The sequence below is a fragment of the Ochotona curzoniae genome, unplaced genomic scaffold, assembly GCF_017591425.1.
Source record: "Ochotona curzoniae isolate NIBS_2020 unplaced genomic scaffold, NIBS_Ocur_1.0 contig_1014, whole genome shotgun sequence".
Classification (NCBI taxonomy): Eukaryota; Metazoa; Chordata; class Mammalia; order Lagomorpha; family Ochotonidae; genus Ochotona; species Ochotona curzoniae.
Window position 1 is genome coordinate 15,046,889 of NW_024464920.1, and position 23,475 is coordinate 15,070,363.

Sequence of the window (23,475 nt, forward strand, 5' to 3'; positions counted from 1 at the left end):
TTCAAGACATCACATTGGTCCGTTATATTGAGGGCAATGTGTTGGTCCCAGAAAGCATGAATTACCAATCACCAGGACCACAATGGCCTGCTGGGGAGTGAACAATAGATCTCATATAACTTCATTGGCTTTCCACCCGATAGAAACTGCTCCGTCCAGGGGTCTGACACAGAGGATGGGTTGTCGTGTCAGGTCAGTCCCACAACTGGGATAGCTACTTGCCACTTTGAAGGCAACATGTACCTCTTTGAGGGGGCTGTGCCACAAGGGGGACCCAGAATGTCTGCTGGTTTTGAGTGGAGCCTAGAGGAGAAGGTTCTGCAACAGATCTAGGCTACTTTTAAGCCATTTTGCCTCAGTGTCTGAAACAGCAATATAAATTCTGTGAGGGTCGAAGTTTTTGCCTACTTGTCCGCAGCTATATTCCCGGAGCTCTGAATGCTACCTATCACAGAATAAGTGCTGAGAAAATGATTTGGTGAGTGAATGAACACCTTTTGTAGTGGTACATAAATGAAAATTTTGATAGGTCTAGTTGCTCATCACGTGGAGTAAGTGAAAGCACCAGGAATCCCACTCAGGTCGGTTTGGCAAGGCGCTTTTACTGTCCTGCCCAGAAGGTCCTGGACAAAAGACATGCAATGAGCCTCCTCTCTGTAGATCTGCCTTTCCAATAAAAAATAAATGAATCTTAAAAACAAAAAAAGACAAGTATTGAGCCATTTGGGATTCCTCTCTCAATAATCTTCCCTGCAGAGGGCACGCGGGGCAAAGCTGGAAAATCAATGACATCACACGTGAATTACCTGTAATATCCACTCCCTTTTCTTTTGGTTTTTGTTGCATCCTGGACTCCTTTTATTTGTGCTACTTTGCTTGAATTTTAAAAATTATATTTGCTTATTTTCATTTTACTTACAAAGTAGAGATAGAGCTCTTCCATTTGCTCACTTGCTTCTCAAATAATCCCACCCCGTGGGCCAGGCAAGGTCAAAGCCAGGAGCTCGGAAGTCAATGGAAGTTTCCCAGGGAGGAGGATGGGCACCCAAGTATTTGAACCAAATCTTCTGCCCCTCTGGTTGCACATTAGCAGGAAGCTGGATCTGAAGTAGAAGAGCCAGATTGAAACCAAACTTCCCAAAATGGGATGCAGGTGCTTCAAAAGATGACTTAGCTGCTGTGCCAAGGACCGTCCCTATTTGTTTGTTTTTCTCTCCCTTTCCTTTAAAGAATATTTTATATGTTTATTTTATATGTTTACTTGAGATGCAAAACTGCAGAGAGAGGTTTAAGGAAAGAGAGGAAAATATTCTGGTCCACTCTCCAATGGCTACAGTGAATAAGGCTGAGTCAGTCTGAAGCCAGGATCCTGGAACTCCAGCTGGCTCTTGCACATGGATGAAGAGGCTCAAGGACATGGGCTATCTGCTGCTGCTTTTTCAGGCAGGTTAACAGGGAGCTAAATCAGAAGTAGACCAGCCAGGTCTCAATTGCTGCCTGCCTGGGATCACAGCCAGCATCAAAGGCAGCAACTTAACCTACTAAGCCACAATACTGCTGCCCATCTCTCCATTCCTGCCCTGCTTGTTTGTTAACATAAAAGAAATTTTCCCTGTTGAATAATTTCTTTCACAATCAATTTTTACTAGCTATTTTGCATTTGCTAATACTAGGTGTACACCACATTTGAGCATTTTCTTAAGTATTCTGGGAGAATCCACTAAGCCCCAATATCTAGAATTTGTAGTATTTCCAAAACAATGTTGTGAAAAATGTTGCTACGCCAGGATTAAACCGCTGTGGTTGGAGGATTCTGTATGTAATGAGCCTAATGGATATTCATCATTTTGTTGTATAGATACAGTCCGTACATACCCAAAAGAATAGTAAAAGTGTGGTGGGTTTCCTGTCCAAAACAACCTGTCTTCTAAGATGGTAGCCTGGTGGCTAAAGTCCTCACCTTGTACATGCCGGGATCCCATATGGGTGCCAATTCTAATCCCAGTGGCCCCACTTCCCATTTGATTCCCTGCCTGTGGCCTGGAAAAGTAGTCCAGTTGGAGACCTGGAAGAGGCTCCAGACTACTGGCTTTGGATCGTTTCAGCTCTGGCTATTGTGGCCACTTGGGGAGTGAATCATTAGATAGACCTTCCTCTCTGTCTCTCCTCCTCTCTGTATATATGACTTTTAATAAAAATAAATAATTCTTAGGGAAAAAAAGTGTTCTTTTGATCATTGATCTTTATCAATTCATTTAATATGAAATGCAAATTTGAGCTGCAAGTTGCCAGAGGTGATTGCCTTTGTATATGCGATGAGACTATTTAGAAGGTTTCATTTTCTACTCTTTTCCCGGGTAGTTACTGTTAATGACCTTGAAAATTTCTAGTCCATGATAATGCACATTTGCCTGTTATTTCACAATATAATAGCGACTCAGAAACCTATACCATGGCAGGGAGCAACTATAGCTGGAAGCAGTCCTATTGTTAAAAAGCTTAGTATCCATGTTGATTTATTAAAAATTAAAGTTATTTTTAAAAACCCTCACTTTTCTCTAAAAAGCATTTCCTGTTTCTCATGTGCAGTCTCTCTTTTTTTTATTTCATTTTATGACACAGTTTCATAAGCTCTGGGATTCCTCCAACTCCTCCCCATGCTCTCCCCCATATTGGATTCCTCCACATTGTTGCAGTAGTACAGTTCAAACCCAGTCATGATTCCTTCATTGCAAGCATGCACCATGCATAGAGTCCAGCATCTTACTGTCCAAATACATTCAACAGTTTCTTGGGAAGACCATCCCTGGTCCGAAGGCAGAGCTGACAGGATGTCATCCCGTCCAATAAAAAGCCTCATGTGCAGTCTCTTAATTGGATTCTCTTGCAACTTACATATTTATTATGATGATAAAGTATCCCTTATTTGAAATGCTTAGGACCACAAGTGTTTCGGAGTTTTTAAATGTTGTAATGTTTAATACTGCTGGATCTATTAAGGTGGAAAACACATGGTTCAGTTGTTAAATATAAGCTATTTTCTTCATTTCATTTTAGGATGACATGGGATGTGACATTGAGGGCCTGGGAGACTCTAGAGGGCCAGGCTTATAGACATGCTTTCCTGCTGCTGGTGGGTACTTGACCCTACTCTCCAACCTCCAGAGACACCTCCATTCTCTGAAAACCTATACCAGGGATCCTCAAAAAGATTCCCTGAAGAGCAGCCTGAACATTTCCTAGGACTTTGTGAGAAAAACAGACGCTCTAGCCAATCCTGAGAAATCCTGAATCAGAATCTATGGGATAGGGCCGAGCTGTCTATGTTTCATTTCTAATCATATTTATTCAATGTTGCTTGAGAAGCAGAGGGGGGAGAAGCAAAGATTAGGAGAAAGAGATCCTCCATGTGATGTTTCACTTCCCTGGTGCCCACAAGGCAGGACGGAGCCAGGCAGAAGCCAGGAGCCAGGGGCTTCATCGGGGTCGCTCAGGTAGGTGGCAGGATTCCAAACTCTTGGGCCGTCTTCTGCAGCTTTGTCTGGGCCATTAGTAGAGAGCTGGCTCAGAAGTGGCTTAGCTGGAATTTGAAATGATATCATATGTGATGCCAGTATAGTAGGTGTCAGGTACACCACAGCACTGTCACTGTAAAGATTTTTTTTTTTAAACTCAGGCTTCCAGACATACAATTTGATGACTATAAGGCTCCACGTGAATCCATTTAATAGTATACATTACCAATTTAAAATCTATTGTACCTTCTCAAAGTAAATTGTAATCCAATTATAAAATAACTTAAAAGCAAATACACTGTCAGACGTGGTTAATATTTAAGTTTTTAGATCTTAGTGACCATGACAATAGTAGCTAACATCTTTGAGAGCTTATTATGATTAGAAAATACATTGGGGACTTACTGTGCAGTATGCTATCCTTTGTTTGCAACAATTTTATGAAGCTATGAGATCAATTTAGAGAAAGAACACTGAGTTATCGACTGAGTAGCTTACATAAATACATGCAACTACTAAAGAGCATTTCTGAGACTCAGATGGTTTTCTATTAACTAGGTAATAGCTGTCGCACCATAGAGCCACTATGAAAAAGAAAAGCACATAAAATAGCTCATTACTCCAATGTTTGTGGCTGTTAACATTTCATGTGTGTGTGTGATGGGCTCCATGTGAGGTAAGTTAACTCTGTGTCATTAATTGGAATGTCAAGTGAACAAATTATGGCGTCTATTTGATGATCCATTCTAACTTTTCCACAGGGTTAAATTACTCTGTGGAATAATACTCAGTCATTAAAAAGTATGAAATTCTACCATTTACAACCAAATGGTCCTAACTAGAGGCCATTATGCTCAGTGAGATAAGTCAATCCCCAAACAACAAATATCATATTCACTCTCTTATATAAGGCACATTCATGCAAAATACAAGATCAATAGCCCCTGCAATACTGTTTTTGCTACATCTTAAGGGCTTGATATTTACGTTTTTATTTTTATCATTCAGAGAAAAGTTTTGTTTTTTCTCATCAGTTTCCTCACTGACTCATAGGTCACACAATAGCATCATTGTTCAAGAACTCTTTAAATTTTCTTTTTTATTGCTTCAGTGACATATTGGTCATTCAGTAACATATTATTTAATTTTATGTTGCTAATTTTCTATTTTTTCTTCCTGTTGATTTTGTTTTACGGCTTTTCATTTAAGGAGATGTATAGCAACTGAATAATAGAAACTAATCACATTTAGATGTGAAGAGACAATGCAGTATGCATCTCTGCTGCCAGGTCAATGATGGACTTCCAATGAAAGTCTTAAATATATCTTAACAGAACGCTGGACTTCCTGCCATTGTCCATACCTACAATGTCAGATATACTTAAGTAGTAGACAGATGGACTTACGATTGACTGTGAAGAACTATACTATTGTAATAATTTAGTGGAAATCAGTGTATAGGTGGGGGGTTTCAGGAGGGTGAAGGGAAATCCCAGAGCCTATGGAACTGTAGCGTAAAATAATAAACACATTTAATACAAAAAACCTAAAAAATTGTTTTAAGAAGCATCCTAGCTGTTGAAGGTGTGATAACACATGTGACATGAATGATGTAGATTGTAGGAAAGGCCATACTTCTTTTGTTGTGATAGTATAAAATAAAACCACACACTTTTCATTAAGACAACTAGAGGCAGACAAAACATCAGAGCTTGACATTACCTGCCAGATCACACGAACATTCACCTTTTTGCCAATTTTAACTACCCAAATCTACCTCTGTTCCCCTCTATTCAGTTGCATTTTTAAATTAAAATGGTTATTTTTACTGAGTCTCTAAATGCAGAAGGACTTTTGTGCTTTTCAGTGGGATGCTAGCAATGCTACCTAAAACTGCTGTAATAAATGAGGAGATTTATTGATGAAGCTCTTCTTACTGAGTTTTTCTCAAGGTTGTTTTGGGGGATTTTCCTATGGTGGAATGAATAGCTGATGGAGCTACCATGCTCATTCCGTTTAGGCACTGGATGCTCATGCTTTGGTTTCGTTGCCTGAGCTGGGGGGCACATCTTCTCAGAGGTTCACAAGTGTACCTGAGAGCACTGCTCCTTAGATTTACATGTGTAGAACAGTCACCTTTAGTTCTTGTTAAAATGCAGAATCTCTTATGCCCCAATATGAACATATTGCATTTCTAACAAACTCCCAGATGATGCTGGTGTTACTGGTTTTCCAGCCAAACTTTGAGTATCAAAGACTCAAAACAGTGGCTTTTAAACCTGTCAGGATGTCAGCTTTAAAAAATAACAGCTTTAATGAAATATAGCTCAACACTCTATTTTATTCATCTAAATGTTATACTTCAATGGCTTTAGTATATTCATACAGTTATGACACAGCTCACCACAATCAATTTTAGCATATTTTAATTACCACTCCCCTTACCTAAAAGAAAAAAAAATCCTTATATTTTTTAGCAGTAAAATTTCCTTTTCTTCTCTCCAACTTCATGCCTCCAAATTTAGGCAATCACCAACTTACTCTCCAAATCTACAGATTTGCCTCATCTCGCCATTTTACGTGAATGAAGATATATAATCTATGGTCTCTTGTGGCTGTTTTTTGTTTTTGTTTGTTCGTGTTTTTGTAGTGAAACAGTATTTCCAAGGCCCATCCATGCTGTGGCATTATCAGGGCTCTCTTGCTTTTTATGGGCAAGCACTGTCTTTGTATTTCTTGATCACATTTATCCATTGATTGGTTGATGGACCTTTGAATTGCTACGACTTTTGGCTACTAGGGATTATACTTTTCTGAACCTTTGTATGCCCGTTTTTTTCCTGGACTTAGGATTTAGTGAAATTGCTAAATCAGTTGATAGCTCTGTGTTTAAGCTTTTGACAAACTACTAGATTGTTGGCCAGAGCTAACGTACTATTTTTCATTTCCAGTAACAGTGTGTGAGATTCCAGGTTTTTTCTACATCCTCACCAATGTTTAGTCTTCCGGTCATAGATATCCTAATGGGTATGAAGTTGTATGACATTATGACTTTGATTTGCATTTCCTTGGTGGTTACTGAATAGCTTTCAAAAATTATTTTTATTGAAAAGGCAGATTTGCAGAAAAAAGGAGATACAGAGAAAAAGATCTTCCATTTGCTGGTTTACTATTCAAGTGACTGCATTGCCGGAGCTGAGCCAATCCAAGCCAAGAGCCATGAGCTTCTTCGGTGTCTCCCAGGTGGGTACAGGGTCCCCAGGCTTGGGGCCATCCTCTACTTCTTTCCCAGGTTACAAGTGGGGAGCTGGAAAGGAATTGGAGCAGCTGTAACACAAACTGGTGCCAAAATGGGATCCTGATGCACGCAAGGCAAGGATTTCACCATTCAGCCATTGCACCAGACCCGTAGTGAATAGCTTTTCAAACATATTTATTCCCAGACAATATCCCAGACTTATTTTGGGAACCTGGAGAAGTTGGAGATGAGGTGTTGGATGATTTTAATCACCAATCAGCTATCATAATTGTTTTCTATTCTAGCAATTACCCCAAGGAAATACTTTCAGCCATACAGGGAGATCTCTGTGTTGTAGATTTCAGATTTCCTTGCTATGTGACTTGGTAGAATGGATTAAAAACAAGTAGTTTTTTTCAAGACATGTGGATTAAGTAACTAGATCTCTTAAATGAAAAAAAGCATTTATGGTCACATTGATACATTTTTCTACTTTCAATAGATTTTTCAGTAGTGAATATTCTTAGCAGTTACTTGATTTAGGAATCTTTCTTGGGCATACTTATGTGACTCTATAGTTTATTAATTGAAATGGTTAGTCTGTGGTGGCATCTTTGGTTTGGGTAACTACAGAATCTAGGAGCAATTAACTAGGTAGCAGTTTAAAAATATGTGGAATCAAGGAACTGGGCGATTTAGCTGTTCCGGGAACTAGGAAATGAGAATTCTTGTCCTGACTCTAACTTATCTTGATTGTTAAACAAATCACTTTCTGTTTTATCTGAGTTGCCTCACCTACTGAGAAATGAAATAATTACAGAAAATAGAATACTCATTTGGATAATTGTGTCCTGGTGTCTGTTCTTGAAGCTATAATTAAGATGGATGCTACTTAGTTATTGAGGGCTTTGCTCTTGTGAAATATTATGTTAAATGCTTTCTACATTTCTCATTTAACTTCCATACCACTCTCCAAGATAAACATCATTAAATGTACTGTGTAAGCAAGGAAATGAACACTTTTAGCAGCTCAAGTCTACTGAGGGATATATAACCATTATGATGTAGTGCTGGAGTGGCATTTGGCATAGTATTTGAAGCTAATTGATTTTTCCACATCCCCTATTTGAGAGCCTGGGCTTGAGTGCCAGATCTGCTCCCAATTCCAGCTTCCTGTTAGCACACACCTAGGGAGGTAGCCGGTGATGGCTCAAGTAGTCAATCGCAATCGTTCATGTGGGAAGCCTGCTCTGACATTCTGGGGTCTTGGCTTTGGCCATGGTGGGCATTTGGGGAGTGAATCAGCAGAGAAGCGATCTCTGTCTCATGCCTTTCTCTGCCTTGCTGTCTCTAATTCTCCGCATTGTCTCCTGAGCTCCATGTGTGGCTCTCCTTGTTCATTCCAAATATATCCTTCTTGATGGTGTTTATGGTGCCTTCCCACATCACCAGTCTAAAAATTCACTTGGTTCTTCCTTTATCCGGTCACATGGATCCGTTCCTTCCTTTTCTTTTCTTTTTTCTTCTTTTCTCTTCTTTTTTCTTTTGCATAGCACTTAAAGTGGTTTCAAATGTGCATCTTCTTTTACATATACTTGGAGAAATAATTGCTCATTGAATATGATAACCAGAGAGCAGAGTAGTTTGATGAGCCAACTAATTATAAGCACAATGGAGTACCATACAGGTTAGAGAAGATCCAGTGGTCTCAATTGTTTTTAAATTTTGTTTTATTTACTTGAGGGGGAGAGAGAGAGATCAAGCTTCAACTTCTTGCTCACCCCCAAATGCCTGCAGCAACCGTGACAAAGTCAGGATCTGCCAGCTCAGTCCCGCTCTCCCTTGTGGGTGGCATAGACCAAGCTCTTGAGACATCACCTGCTGACTTTCAGGGTGCACATCAACATTAAGCTAGAATTGAGAACAAACCAGGACATGAACACAACCACTGTAACAGGATTCAGGAGTCAAAAGCAGTAGGACAAATGCTAGTGCCTAGTGCTTTCAATTCTGAAGTTCACAAGGAGCTGGGTTCTTTGAGCTGATTAGAATTCCAATGGGGGAAAGTGTAGAGATAGGCCAAGAAAAGCCAAAGGAATAAATTCATAATAATGAACAGCCAAGACGCAGCTTGACATGACTAGGGAAGATGGGCTGTGATGTCTCAGAAGGCAGATGGAGGCAGATGGCTTAGAGTCTCAAATGCTGATCAGAAGCTCTTGCACCATTGTGTTGGTGAAGCAGCTTTTTGTTCTCTCTGTTCAGAGCTGAGCTCACACACAATACTCTTGGGAATGCAGAGACCTATGAACTGGTGAAATAGCTGTAATTTGCATTGGTGATTTTTACCTTTATTTAGGATGTGTTGTAAAAGTTAGGCAGCCAGCCATAGAGTAAGGATGAAGTCAGGTTACATGAGATGGAAGATGAAGGAAACAGTCTGAAGAAAACCATAGTCCACTTGTCATGTTTTTCGGGACAGGCAATGCCATGCTTCACTTCCATTAGTAGCATTATCATAAAGAGATAAAGAATTTCTTCTTTTCAACGAAAATCTACAGTACTTTGTTATAGACTGCTCTCATTACTGGGAGATTATTAGTGATGATAAAAATATGTACACATTGGTAACTTCCTTGGCTCTTTTATTTTAATGCTTTAAAGAATCAGAGGTTATGGAAACTAGTGTGCTGTGGATAAAGTTTTCCAAACTGCAAAAGCCAAGGTGCTCCTAGGTATGGAAGGCACTGCCTGCCACCCAAGTGCCCAACAACGTACCCCTGGGCTGGCCTCCTCCCTGCAGGCAGGTCCCCAGCCACTGGGGTGTTCTGAGGGCATTCATTCTGGAGCTAAAACAGATGTCATAGCAGCAGTGTTTCTTCCCATTTGCAGGAAGAATAAAAGAACAGCGTGGGTTGTTGAATTTGTCTGTTTAGAGATGGGAGGATATTGGAAGCTATTGCCAAATCATTTCTTTCCTCAGGCATCCATCAACCGTGGGTAGGATCAGCTTTTAAGCTGGCCTTGCAAATCAAGTTTTGAAAACAACAAGCCATCCTGTTGAAAACCTGCTTTGTGTTTTTAATTTTAATTCTCTTGAGTTCTTTGGTTATACTTTCAGGCACTGTGGAATTGGAGCTAGGGAGGAAGGGAAGGTAATGTTTTATGGTTTTTTGTTATATATATATATGTGTGTGTGTGTGTGTGTTATATTTGTTATATATGTGTGTGTTATGTATAAGCCACATACACATGCATTTGTATAAACATGCATTTGGTGTATATATTACATATTGTTTATAAACTACGTATTACACACATATATACACATTTTTATTATATGCTTGCTTATAGAGACACGCACACAAAAGAGAGAGCTTCAAAAAGTTAGTGGAGAAGGTTTTATTTGATGCAGTGTTTGGGACTCTACTTGAAGTGTCCACATACGATGTCAGAGTGCATGGGTTTGAGCCCAGCTCTGCTTTTCATTCCAGCTTCCAGCTGATGTATACCTGGGGAGGTAGCAGGTAATAGCCCAAGTATTTGGATTTCTGCCATCCATGTGGTATCCCTGAATTGAGTTCTTGGCCCTTAGCTCAGCTCCACTCTAGCTGCGGCAGGCCACTAGGGAGTGAACCAGTGTATGGAATATTTCTCTCCTATCTATTCATGCCTTTTAAATAAAGTAAACATTTTATGAAAAGGTTAGTGGAAAGTACACAATATCTCTTAAACACATTTCACAAACTTTTTGATAATTGACAATGGGGTGTGTATGTGATTCCCCACCAGCTTTTGGACTCTCCCGTAGTTCTCCTTTTTCTCGTCCAATTTTCCCATCAACTGTACTGAGGTTGTAGCATGGGAATTCTGACTCTTCCTTCTTGACAGGATGAGGGAGACAGATGACTGAGCTCTGGCTTTTTTCCAGGATGCAAGACAGGAGACACTGTGACCCACAGGAAGCTTCCTTCTGGAGAAACACAACAGAGTCCTGTCTGAGAGACTTCCGAAAGAGTGCGCTGCCTGCCCACAGGGCTGGAGTGGTGGCTTGGCCTTGGCTTGGGTTCATAAACATTTTCCCTTCATTATGCAGACATTTAGCTTCAGTTAGGTAAGTGAACTCTACTTCCCTGTCCTCCCCGCAGCCGCACACACACCATGAGGAGGTGGAAGTAGGGATCCTACACTCTATACCTGGTTCACTGTCAGGGCCTAATAATGGTCCCTATCTTGTCTTCACACCTGAAAATTGATTATTTTTGTTCACAGTGGCAGGTTGAAAAAAAGCATCGTCTTCCAGTAACAGGTACCAAGAAAGTTATTTTTGGATGAGAAAGAAAAGGTGGTAGTAATCACTGGTTCGATGAAGCATTGACTAAATGAATAGGTAGCTGAGGGAGTTGGAACTTCCCATCTGACTCAAGTGTGGATTTTCTACAGAGGGATAATTGAACTAGGCAATGGGAGTGACTATGAGACTAAAAAGAGTCAACCTTTGATATTTGCATTAAGAAGATTTTTTTTCTATATATCTGAATGTTAAGAGTTTAGTAATTCTTGATAAAAATTGTTTTCTCTCCAGCTGGTTACATCCTTACAGTGTATGTTGTTATGTGGTCCCTGGTGATGTTGGAGTCGGGGAAAGGCCATTAATTATGTGAGTTGAACACTACAAATGTTCCCCATTTTGTATGCATTTTTCAGGAGTAAATTGAAATGTTTTAGGAGGTCTAGTAGGAAGTTATGGGAAATAATTCTGGGATAAAAGAAGTTTAGCAATGCCCTTTGTAAACACAAGGACATTGTAAATAAACCAGACCTCCCATTTACTTCCCTTTCAGCCCTAAATACAGCTTTTCCTCTTGCAGACCTAACTAGTATGTTCTGATAGGGTTCCTAGCTTGCATCATGCTTAACAGACTTAATTTATCTCTGCACTCCATCCAGTCTTTCCTCAACCAACTGGACTTTCCACCCCTGGTGTAGGATACACACCCCTTCTTGCCATTGCTTGATGAACAGAGACTTGTCTCAGGCACAGATGAGTAACCCCAAAACCCACTGTGACTGTGCTTCTCAAAGCTGGGGGTGGGTCCTTTCAGTCTTTTCCTAGCTGATAGGATTCCATCAGGTGATAGCCGAGTTTCCTACAGTAATCATGTGACTCTATACTACATTGCAGAACAAAATGAAGACACCGGACAGAAACTCCCTTAGCTTCTTCTACCAAACATATCAACATGCCTGCCCTTGCTTCTGCACCCCTCCCTTTGTTAATTGTTCAAGTAAAGCAATATTTCTTTACATTTCTTTACATTTTCTTTACATTCTTTACATTCTTTACATATTACCCAGCTAGACTACATGTGGAAAAGTCCTGGACTGAAGTAGACATTTGTCCTCTCAGTGAGGAAGCCAGTTTAGAATGCCTATGTCCTATTACGGAGTGCCACTTCCACTCTGATTCTACCTTCTGGCCAATGCAAACTTGTGGAGGCAATAGTGACAGTTCAAATGCTTGGGTTCTGTGTGGGAGACTTGAGTGCGGTTCTTCTCTCCTTCTTTGGCCTAGCCTGACCCTTCTTTCAGGGGTTGCTAATGGGGTGCTGACAACAAATGGGAGCTCTCTTTATCCCTTGTCCCACCACTAAAAATGGTAAGTGGTGCTATAGTAAAAAATTTTAAAGGCTAAACCTACTGGTTCAGAAAACTGGAGGAGGCTTGGACATTTGACCCAGTAGTTAAGACATAAGTTAAAATGCCCATGTGTCATGCTTAAATACTCAGTTATGGCTGCCAATTCTAGCTTCCTGCTAACATGAACTCTTGGAGGCAGAAGGTGATTGTTCAGTAGTTGGGTCTCTGCCACCCACAGGAGAGACCTGAGTTTCCACTTCTGGCTTCAGCTTGGAGCAGCCGTGGCCACGGTGGGCATCTTGGGAGAGAGAATGAGCAGGCAGGCACACTCTTTCTCTCTCTGCCTCTGTCTATATACATACGTACATTCATATATACATACACATATAATATAAATCATATTTTTGCTATGTATGCGAAAAAATTCAGAGATTAGGTAGGGTATAGGAATCTGAATTTATGAGCATACTTGTTGATTGCCATGTATACTTACTGGTGTTTATGAACTATCACCGCAACCCATTGATTATCCATTAAAATGTATTCATCCTTTTGTCCATACACAATAGGAGTGGATTTGATATGGGTTACGGACCTTGTAACTCTGATGTTCACTACCTGGGCAAATTACTTAAACTATAAAGTGAGAGTAAGAGTACCTATTTCTCAAAGCTGTGATATGTAGAGAATATACATAATTTGTTTAAAACATATGATCAATAAGATATGTGTTAGCTAATATTACTCTCAATTCTTCTTATATTTAAAGCAAAACTTTTCTATATTTCAAGTAAATTTTTTACAAATCTCCATAGATTTTTGTATCTATCTCATACATATTTATGTGCACATAATATATACATATATTATTTAAAAGGCAGAGCCACAGAGAGAAAGAGAAAAATCTTCCATCCACTAGTTCATTCCCTGAATGGTTGCAACAACTGGAGCTAATCCATTCTAAAGCCAGGAACCAAGAGCTTGTTTCAGCTCTGCCACATGGGTGCAGGCCACGGTTTGAGCTGTTATCCTTCACTGCTTTTCCAGGCCGTTAGTAGGAAGCTGAATCAGAAGTGGAGCAGCTGGGACGTGAACTGGTGCCTATATGTGATACCAACATCAGAGACAGAGGCTTGACCTGTTACACCATGGCATCAGCCCTTTCTCTTTCTAGAGTCACAATATTACCTCCTTTCATTTCTATCATTCTCTCCCCAAGTCCTGTTCCCTCTGGTCCTCCGTAGGCCTTTAACACAAGATGAAATGACAGTATCAACACCACCTCTTACCTAGTTATCTTCCACTAGTTGTTTTGTCAACTTACTAGTCCCCTTGGTAGAGAATCCTCAGTCTGCAAATGCTTCTACTCTCTGCTTTTAGATCCTGTGTTGTAGTTATCAAAGTGGTAATTCTATATTTATATGTACAATGATGGCTGTTTGCTTTGCTGAAAATTGGTTAATTTTGTCATAAAAGCTTCTGTAGTGCTGAACTCTGGGACTGGCCTATAGAAGTTTCTCCCATGAATCTTTGTGGACTGATTTGGTGAACATTTACACATGAAAACCCTAAGCAGAGAGCTATGGCAAGGCATAAGTCAGCATTGTTTAGAGTCAGCCTCTGGAGTAAGAGACAAACATGGGAACTGTCTTCATTATGCCAGGTGCCCGCTGGGTGAGCCTGAGCAAGTCAGCCTTCCCAGGTGCTCCCTTTCCTCATCTGTAAAAAAGCCATGCCTGTCTAGGTGAGGACCATGTCTGCCACTCACAGGCATTGTGGGGATGAAAGAGATCATGGTGCAGACGCACAATGGCTGCATCAAAACGGAAATCCAGTGAGTGTTCATTGTGACTGTCGATAATGACCTTCCTTTTAGCAAAGCTCCCAAGAAGTTGGCATCTCTCTCTCTTCCTCCCTCTCTCTCTCCCTTTCTCATTAATTTCAATAGCATATATCTAAGGAAAGCATCATACACTTTTCCACCCATTTTTACTCGTGGCAGAGACAGTATGGTGCCTCACATGTCGGCACCTGCACGTTCTCCTTGGTTTTCCTTATTCCTTTGTTCATCCTACTTCTCACTGCTTCACGAAACTCAGCCTGCCTGTGGTTTTTGTCTTGCTTGTGTATGGTGTGTGTGTGTGTTCATTTTGCTCGTGGCTCCAGCACCTGCAGCTCTGGACACATTCATTACTTGCCAAGCCTTTTCTACCCTTTCACCCTCAGTGCCATCCATGTCAGTTTGTTGGGTTCCTCTTTTTACTGCCATTGGCAGAAGATGATGATGTGCAGCCTCAACTCCCTAATTCCTTTTCTGCACTTTCCTCAGCCAGTGAGATGTGTGGTCTAGGAGGCACGGTTTTCCTAATGCTTCTGTTGAGCTTTGGGATCCCTTTCTCTAGGGCACAAACAAGAGGACTACGGTAAACAAGGCCAAGATCTTCTTAGAGATGCTAGATTGTGTCCCTCTTGCTGTATATCCATGATATGAGTGGGCAGTATGAGAAGGAAGAGAGACCCACCCGTGGAGCTGGGAACAATTATGGTGTGAGCTCTCTTTCAACTTCATGGCACCCTCTCTCCCAGTCAATAGGTCAACTTTCTGTCATGAAGAAAGTTTTCTCTTTTCTCCTGAAAAAGTAACCTTGCCTTTATCAGGTGGCATCTGATGATCCCCCAGAGCATTTAAGAAATTCCCTAGCAGTTTGTTTAAATTAAAAGTGTTTGTTTATTTTTATTTTATCTGGATAAGATATACATGTATACATATATACATATATACACATATACATATATACATATATACCTACTGAGAGAGCAATAGAAAGAGAATTTTTTTGATCCTTTGGTTCACCCCACAAATGTTAACAAGAGCCTTGGCTGGGTCAGGCTGAGGCCTGAGCCAAAATCTCTGTCAGGATCTACATGTGAGTGGCAGGCATGCAACCAGGACCCAATTCCTTTATCCACCACTTGCTGCCCTCCAGGGTGGACATTTACAGGAACCTGGGATCTGAAGCACAGCAGATGCTGTGGATGGAACATGGTTTCCCAAGCAGTACTTTCATTGTTACTCTAAGCATCCAACTGCCCCCCTGCCCCATGCAGTTTTAGATTATGGAGATGTCCCCACTACACACACACACTTTTTTTTTTTTAAATGCTGTGCTTTTGACACTAAAGTATGTACAGCTATTTGCTTATCTCCTCATGGGTGTCTTTTGGCAATAGCACTCTTCTGTCCATTGATTTCATGAGATTGCTTCTTTATGCAGAGGCAGAGGAACTGGTAGGGCAGGTAGATTATATGATCACTTGCCTTCCTAAAGCAGCCTTGATAAATGATGGAAATAATAATTTGAGGAAAATACTGGGGAAGATTTCCACTCTCCCAAGACCATCTCTGAGGAACAGAAAGAAATGCAGGCAGGCAGTGGATCAGTATTCTGAGTTTTGCTCATCTTTTCCCAAGGTGAAATGCATTTATTATTTTTTTCTCTGATTTCCTGATTTTTCTTTCAAGGACAAAAGATTTGCAGTCTGAGCAGCTGGATTGCTTCCTCCCACGATTCTGTCCTTGGAGACATTTGGCCCATTCAAAGAGAGCCCGTGGATTCCATTTCAGCAGATGCATCTCACATTTATTCAGGATATAAGTGATAGGGTGACTCATTGTGTGGCTAATACAATTACAGCCTTTGTTGTCTGAGAATCAGATCTTGGTTCCATATAGGTAAAGGGATTTATCACTCTGCTGTGTTGTAAGGACAGAGCAACAGGACAACGTGTGTGTGTGACAATGTAAGAAAGACCAGATTGTTTCTACTTGGAAATAAAATACGCAGCTTGTCATTTGACTCCCAGACATAGGTGAAGTCACATAGAATGTGGGGCTTTCTGCAGTTCAGTAAAAAATCATCATCTCCAGGTTTGCAATGTCGGAAAACCCAACACAGTAGGCTGCCTGTTGCACAGTAAGAAGGAAGTTACTTACAGGCACCTTCTTTTAGGTTTTATACCATGCTTACTTCTGTGTCCGAAAAATATGCAAGCAAGTATAGGGTTTGAATTTTAGTTGTGATCATCTTTGAACCAATGCATGTAGAAATGTCAGTTCCTCAAGAAAGGACTTCATGAGCATATCTTTGCTTCTCTCGCATGAATGTCTTTCCTCCTGTCTTCTTATCTTGCTGTCTTCCACGCTAGTTTTGTGTAGGGGCTGGAGACAGTGGGAGGAATGGAGTGGCTGCACTGAGAGTGGTTTACTTCTCCTTGGGTTTCTTTCCTTGAGCTCAGAGGTGTATTTAGATGATTATGGGGGAAAAAAGTATGTAATCTGCTGGAGGTATTATTGTTGGTAGCAGGGAAACTGTCTCTGTGATTTTTTTCCCTCCAAGGCCTAGATGTATAAATGATTTAATCCCATTTCTGCTACATAACTAGTCAGGTGACACAGAGCAAATTGCACTCTCGCTGAGAGACAATTTAGACAAAATGGAGCTATGGGGGACAGCAAAAGTTCATGGAAAATGAAATGAAAAGATAATTGTATTTTAGTGCAAAACATTTTAAATTCATAAATATGTGTATTATGAAAAAACTATGAATTTTGTGTTTTTGTGACAGCATAAATATCTTTCAAAGTCATTTTCAATAAACACAGCTCCTTGTGTAATAGCCCTACCACACAGAATGATCAAAGGTTTATTAAATGCCATTACCTATTGCCACATACTTAGTTCCTAGTAAATATTAACGATTTTTTGTTATGATTATATTATCAAACTAGGTTTTTAGCTAAATGCATGACTGTTAGGGAATATTTAGAACCTGGCTCCAGTTAACTGAGAAGGAAGAATGATATAGTTTTTGATACATGGCCTATTCCTTGATTTCTAGTGTCCAATAATCTTAGACAGGGCTACCCATATATCAATCATAAGATTTGGTGATTTTAAAAATATTTCCTTAGTTGAAAGAGGCCAATCTCCCATCTGCTGGTTGATTCCCCGATGTCCACAGAAGCTGGATTGGGCCAGGCAAAAACTACCACTCACGTGGATGGTAGAGATGCAAAGACTTGAGCCATTACTCATTGCTCCCTGGAGTGCACCTTAGCGAGAAGATGGAATTGGGACCAGAGCTGGTACCTGAATCCAGGCACTCTGATGTGGGATGTGGGATTCACAAATGGTGTTTCAACAGTTGCAGAAACACCTGCCCGATTGGATACTTTTTAAAGGCTATATTGTTTGTAGTTTGATTCAACAATGGAGAATGAGAGGACACAATAAGTGAAAGGAAGATGAAGTGAAAGCTTCAGATGAGCAAAATTCTGATGCTTGACACTCAAGAGCCAATGTTGTTTAACAGAAACCTGTGCACTGTGGAAACAGAGCTATGAGTTCAGACCTCAGTTCTTGGAGTGGTTGTGCAAATAGAGAGATTTTCAGTTATGGCATTTTCTATAATATATGGCTTTCATTAATATGCATACCCTTAACTGTTCTGTCACAAAAAAATAATGAAGAGAGATGACAATGTTAATCTAGTTCACTATAGTAACAATTTTATTGTCTGTGTGTATCCCATAGCAACACATTGTAAGCCTCAAATATACAGAGAATTTATTTTTAAAAACTTTATCTTTATGATAAAGTAAGATGTCTGGATAGGAGGAAAGACACAGAAAGACATTGTCCATCTGCTGGTTTACTCCCCAAATAGCCACAATTGCCTAAGCTGAGCCAATTTGATGCCAGGAGCCAGGAGCTTCCTCTAGGTATTTCACATGCAGACAGGGACTTTAGGACTTGAGCCATCCTCTGCTGCTTTCTCAGGCCATAAGCAGAGAACTAGATCAGAAGCGGAGCAGACAGAACACGAACTGGTGCCCGTACCTGATGCTGGTCCCACAGGCATAGTATTAACCTGATGTGTTACCATGCTTGCCACTACAATGGAATTTATGAAACAAACAAAAAGAGTGGGAACGGGCCTTGTGGCACGATGATTAAGTTTCCCACCTATCCATTTTAGAGTGCCTGGTTTCGAGTCTCACCATCACTTCCATTCCAGCCAACGTGTATCCTGTGAGACAACAGGTGCTTGTGCCCCTGGCACTGTCAAGGAAAACCAGAATGGAACTCTGGACTCTGAGCCCAGACCTGGCTGTTGCAGCCATTTGGGGAATGAACTTGTGGATGGAAAACTCTCTCTTCCTTTTTCTGTCATTCCACCTTTCAAATAAATAAAAAGAGAAATAAAATTTAGAATAAAGAAATTTACAGAAAAAAAGGAAGGGCTGCTCCATTTTAATATACTTAACGGCATGCTTGGAAATAAGTTCTCTGAAAATGTCAATGCTCTTTTTCTTCCATTCCTTATTATCATCATCATATTTCTAAATGATTTATTTATCTATTTATCTGTCCAAAAGGTGTAGTGACAGAGAGAGGGAAAGATCGTCCATATGTTGGCTCACTCCCCAAATGAGTGTAACAACCAGATCTGGGCTAGAGTAAATTCCATGATGTAGGAATTTCATCCTTGTCTCCCACATGAGTGTCAGGGGCATGAGAAGTTGACCTGCTCCTGCTGCCTTCCCAACCGTGTAAGCAGTGACCTGTGCTGGCACACGAGTAGCCAAGACTCTGATACGGGTTGTCATTGTAAGAGGTGGCCTAACCAGCTGTGTCACAATGCTAGCAGCAGTTGTCTGCCTTTAGTGTGACTAATGCAATGATTTAATAGGAACTCCAAATTTAGTCCATATTCCATCCCCTGAAATATTTTGTCTGTTAGATTGTGATCTGCTTTGGACACTTTCTGAGAAGCCCTCTATCCTTGTTATTTTTTTTTTCTACTCAAGTTTGGCACATTCAGTCTTAATGCAGTGTTGGAAGAAAGCAAATGCTCATCACTAGTGAGTTTCTACTTGGTGACATATAAAGCTGCCTAGAGTCACACTGGGTGAGGAGTTGTCCTCAATAACAACATGTAGGCAAGCCTTTATGTGTATATTCAATGACAGCTAGTTTAGATTCTTTCTGAAAGTAGATGAAGCATAAATCATGAATTAATAAAGCACTCTGACAATGAAACTACTTCTGCATCTGGCTAATGGCATTCGTTGATGTCTCGAGTGCCAGCACTGGAAAAAAAAATCAGATTGTAATTTTTAAAAAGAATAGTTTACTTTGATTCTTCTTGTTTCTCTCACTTGGTTTCCAGGTGACTTATAAGGACCCTGAAAATGACAGCCTAATGACCTTGCTACCTGCTTTTAAATTAAGTTTTATTGGAACATAGTCGTACACATTAATTGATGTACTGTCATGAGTGCATTCACACTGTGATGGTCAATTGACTGGATGTGACAGAGATTGATAACTTGCCTATGGTGTCACGGCTTCGTACTATTTGGCTTTTTACAAGAAAATGTGGCTGACCTCTGCTGAAGAGTTATAAACTTTGTTATGAAGAGTTATATAAATATACACATATCTGTATATCCCAGGGATATACATGCAATAGCAAGACATGTCTATTGAATTCAATGTCTCCAAAGCATTGGGATTGAAATATGCTCATCAGTAAATCTTAGCATAACATAATGTGATATTTTCCCTATTTATTCACTTTGTCCTAAAAATAAGAAGAGTATATATTATCCAACAAAAGGTTGGCACCACCAAAAATGGACATTTTCACAAATCCAGTAGAGATGTCAGAGGTATGAACAATCCCTGAGTAGAAATGGTTATGGGTCACTCAATACTGTTGTGTTTCCATGGCGCTAGGCCCCCTCTGAAGTATTTCTCCTGAACTGAAAGTGAGATGCAATGGTTCCTGCTTACACAATTTCAACCTGAAGCCTCCTTGTCCTTTATTTGTCTCAACAGCCTCTTTTCCCCATGGTAAGCACCGCTCTATTTAATCCTTTTTACAAGATTATGACCAAGAAATGAAAAAAACATTTCAAGTTGAAAAATTTTCCCAACTGGCATAATTTAGTTAAGTCAGTGTACTTAAATTGTCACACATTTGCAGCTTCACTGTGTGAGTTATTTCTCCAGAAAGAGCCTGCAGCTCAGTGGCAGCTTTCTTAGTTAACTCCAGCCTGTGAGTGCAGCATATGTCGCTCTTTGTACATAGTTGAACTCTAGACCCTTTCCTGTGCCGAGTGTGGGAACCGCTGTCTGAACGTCGACCACCTACTCATTTCACACAGTCCGTGAAACAGTTATCATAGGATGCTTTTGTGACTCCTTCTGTTGACCTTGCTCTGAAGGGCTGTGTGTCCAATTACAAATTACATCTCCAGCCCTGCTATGCAAATGCCATTTAATTTCCACCTCCACTCTTGGAAGCCATGCTGCTCAGCTGGAGTTGCTGTTGTAACTGCAGGAGCTAGCAGCTGCTTGCTGAGCGGTGGGTTAACATTCCATCATCACGGTCACCACTACCAGCGAGAAATGCTTTCTTAAATGAATCATGATAGCTAACGAGAAGGAGAGAGAGAACAAAGAAAGCAAGCTACCTTGTGTTTACTGTGGAAGTTGCACTACTCAGAAGCATTCTTGTGCCTCAATCCCATTACTGCTTGACATTGTACACTTTTCTGGGCCGTATGGAAACATCAAGCCACCATCTGGGAGTTCCATCATCTGAAGAATGTCTCTAAAGATTAGGCTTTGCCTACTTGGAGAGGAAATCCTGCTTTAGCTTCAGTGATTAGGAAACGCAAGCAGTGATTTCCCTCTAACCAGACTCGAAAGGCAAGTCCAGACAGACATAGGAATTCCCATGAAAACCCTCCCAACTGTAGGTCATAATTTACCTTGAGCTGCTGTAATATGTCTGCCAGGATCTTGCTAGTAAGATTTCACAAAAATTAACATTGTAAGTAACCCATTAGCCTACAGTGTTTTATAGAATGCTACAGGCATGATCGTTGTTGAACTTGAGGGAGGATATTGTTGCATAGTAAGTCATCTGAGAGTTAGAGATGGCAATTGCAGTAGGGCAGAGGAGCAATAGGGAGGTTGCTAGTAAACATTATTTTGCTGTAAACATAGGCTTCTTGCTATGTGAAGACACTTGAAGCCATCAGAAATAGTTCATTAGAACTATTCACGCCTATCAAACAAGGCTGAGTTCTGAATCTCCTGATTTTAAAACAGGAACCCAGAGTCATTTCATTCTTTTATAAATCAGTGCCAAAATCAAAGCAGAGCTCTTAACACAGTTACTGTTTTTTTGTTTTATCATGTTTTAAAATAAAGTTTTATTGAGAAAATCCTAGTTGACTATCAATGTATATTTTCTGAGACAAAGAAATAAGCAAAATATAATACTTGCTTTTGTTATTTATGTCTTCTCTTTCATTAATTTCCTTTTTTAAACATTAATTGAACACCGTATACCTGCTATTATGTTAGGACATGGAAATATCAGTATGATGTGAGAAATAATAGATTCAATTCCTACTTCATGGGGTTATGATATATCCTGATGGGTAAGATATGTTAATCGTATGTGAACCAACACATCTAAGGAAGAGCAAATATAATAACTTTATAGGTGGTTGTGTGGTGACATCCTTTACCTCACACAGGATTACAGTCTTTCTACTTTACTAAAATTCGCTATCGTCTGTTTTTCTGTCAACTTCTTTTGAATTAAAATAATTACGCATTTTCAATCAAATGGAAAGTTTGGAAATAGTCTGTGCCTTAAAATACACTCTACTTATTAGTTTTTATCTTTCAATGTTTTTGTGACGATTGAAGTTGCTCTCATTCCCAACCTGCCTTTCCAGGCTTGTTTTCCATTCTCTCTGCTCCACATTGCAGTCAAGCCAAGTCGTTTTTACTCCATGAGGATGCCTCCGCTTGCTTCTCTCTGTGTCCCTGGCTCCTTTCCTGTAAAGCTGTTATCTCCATCAGCCTCACCTAACTGATCCCGCTTATAGTGTAAAAACCAGTGTTAAGGTCATGTCTTTTATGAGGATGTGCCTACAGCCACACTTTTTTTTTAAAACGACAGAATTTTTAAGTTGAATTGAAGCAGCTTCCCAGAGTAAAATACAGTAATTGTGTGTGTGGTGTGTGTGTGTGTGTGAGTGTGTGTGTGTGTGGTGTGTGTGTGTGTGTGTGTGTGTGTGGTGTGTGTGGTGTGTTTGTGGTGTGTGTGTGTGTATTTGTGTGTGTTTCTGTGTGTGGTGTGTGTGTGTGTATTTGTGTGTGGTGTGTGTGTGTGTGTGTGTGGTGTGTGTGTGTGTTTTGGTGGAGTGCTTGCTTATAGACAGCAGATTTTTTTTTTTAGGTTTTTTTTTTTTTTACTGGAAAGTCAGATATACAGAGAGGAGAAGAGACAGAGAGCAAGATCTTCCACCCGATGATTCAGCTGATATTTTAAAAAATATTTATTTTGTGATACAGTTTCATAGGCTCAGTGATTTCCCCTCCTCCACTGATTTCCCCCTAATTTATTACAATAGTATGATCCTTCAGAAACCATCATCAGCCCCTCATTCTGCTGTGTGAGTGTATTCTGACATTATAGACACAGACAGCAGAAGTAATATCTTCTTTTTACTGTGGTGACACGGCACAAATATTTTTTGAGAATTTGCTATGTATTGGTTGATATGCAAGACCTTCAGTGATATACATATGCACTCTCTGCTATTAGGGTAGTCATTAAGCATATGAATATTTTAAGTGCGATATTTGTGAGATATCAAATTAGCTCTCTGTAAACTTGACACAATTGTTGACTTTTTACATATGATCCAGAAGCTCCAGGGTTCCAAGGTGCTAATACATCCTAGGAGCTTACATGTTCTGCTAGAATTAATACCACCTGACTCCTTATTTATCTTATATCGTGACAAATTTGATCCTAATGCAACATTGCTCGCCTAGAAGAAAGAGTTGGACAACCTTTTTGCAGTTTCACTTGCTGAGAATCAGGTCAGGGGTTGCAGCCTTTGCTATTTCCCAGGCTTCACTGCTTCCTTTTTCAGCCAGACAGTAGTAAAGTGTCTAAATGAGCAAAGTAGTCTTTGGTGGTAGC

The 23,475-nt window shown here is 40.2% G+C and overlaps 1 long non-coding RNA gene across 2 annotated transcripts in view; it reads left to right on the forward strand.

Annotated features, from left to right (window-relative positions):
- Nucleotides 1-10,478: 10,478 nt before the first annotated feature.
- Nucleotides 10,479-23,475, forward strand: part of LOC121157062 — a 196,391-nt gene continuing 183,394 nt past the window's right edge. For both annotated transcript variants that reach the window (XR_005883980.1, XR_005883979.1), the window contains exon 1: nucleotides 10,479-10,867. This is a non-coding gene — a long non-coding RNA (uncharacterized LOC121157062). The remainder of the gene's footprint in view (nucleotides 10,868-23,475) is intronic.